This window comes from Agrilus planipennis, unplaced genomic scaffold (genome assembly GCF_000699045.2).
Source record: "Agrilus planipennis isolate EAB-ADULT unplaced genomic scaffold, Apla_2.0 scaffold113, whole genome shotgun sequence".
Lineage (NCBI taxonomy): Eukaryota > Metazoa > Arthropoda > Insecta > Coleoptera > Buprestidae > Agrilus > Agrilus planipennis.
Window position 1 is genome coordinate 260,152 of NW_020442452.1, and position 1,690 is coordinate 261,841.

Here is a 1,690-nt window from a genome sequence, read left to right on the forward strand (position 1 = left end):
TAACCTATTAACTAATTAAGCTCTACAAGAGACTATGCTCTATTTAGGTGAAGTAACTTAAGTTATTTTTTAAATTTTAATATGTTTGACTCTTTTAAATCATTTTGAGTCTTTTTAATGTTGACTTGTGGTAAAATAAAATTATTTTTATTTCTTGTGTCATGATTATGGGTTTCTGTAAATTGTATCTATTAATATATAATCAAAATAACTTGGCATTAAATTCAATTTGATTTTGTGAATAAAGACTAATGTCTGATACACCGAATGTTCTTTGATATCTAACCAGTTTAATCTGTGTAACATTTCCTTCATGTTAATGCGTTTATTACATTTAAGTTTTAAGTCTCATTGCTCTGTTTTGTAATTTCTGGAGCATCTGCATGTTACTATTATTACTACCGAACCAGCAAAATAAAAATGCGGTAAAATAATACTATTGTACACTGTGCGCATTGCCCATAGTGATAAGTATTATTAATGTTTAGTTATAACTTGTTTGTGGACACCCAGTCATTAATATTTTCTATTTTTGTGTTTATCAATTTTTGTAGTTCTTTTTTATTTTTGCTCGAGTAGTATACGAATGTATCATCTGCAAACATATGTAATTTGCATAAACCCGTTGTTTCCACTATATCATTTATATATATATATACATATATATATATAATGAACAGTAACGGACCAAGTATACTACCCTGTGGCACGCCGTATTCAATAATTCTGTTTTTCCTTAAGATATCACCACATTTCACTCTTTGCTGCCTACTGCTCAAATAACTTTTAAACCATTCCAAAGCTGTTGCCTCTATTCCATATCTTTACAATTTCTTTATCAGTATAACTCTGTCAATTGTTTCAAACGCTCTCTTGAGATCTGGGTAGATAATAATTTTATTCAACTTTTCGTCACATTTCTTTTGCCAGTCATTCAATATATGTACATTGAAATGTACTATAGTTTACAACTGTATCTACTCCTGAATTCGGACTAATACTGAGAAAGAATGTTACCTTCTTCTACCTAGTGTAATACTTGCTTATATACTATTTTCTCCAAAATTTTGGTAAGTGCTGTAAGCATATTCACAGGTCTAAATTCTTCTACTTTTTTTGTCTTACTTATTTTACGTATGGGTATAATTGTAGAAATTTTAAAAATTTCCGGCACTATTCCTGTCTCCAATGAACAATTTATAATATGTATATAACATGATCCCAATTTCATCAAAAGTGGTTTTAATTGTTTCAATCGTTTTGATTTGGCAACGAAAATACTATTTCTTTTAGTTACTCTATTTCAATTAATTTAAAGCTTGTTGTTTAGCTTTTGTGATGCAATTAGAATTTTCAACTATATCAAACTTATCTGTCCTCTTTGGAATATTTCATGTTATTTCTTGTGTACTGTCTATGTAATAACTATTAAACTTCTCTGGTTTTGGCTTTCATCTTTTATTGCATTACCATTTACGAGGGTGGATTGATAAGTTTCCGGCCTGACCAAGAAAAACAAGGTTTTTAAAATTTTTTTTTTTTTATTTCTCAACATAATCTCCTCCAAGGCTGATACATTTCTCATAGCGGTGTTCCAGTCTATTAATGCCATCTCTATAGACTGATTCGTCAAGCTCCTCAAAATAACCATTTACAGCTTCGATTACTTCTTCATTGTCCGCAAATCTCT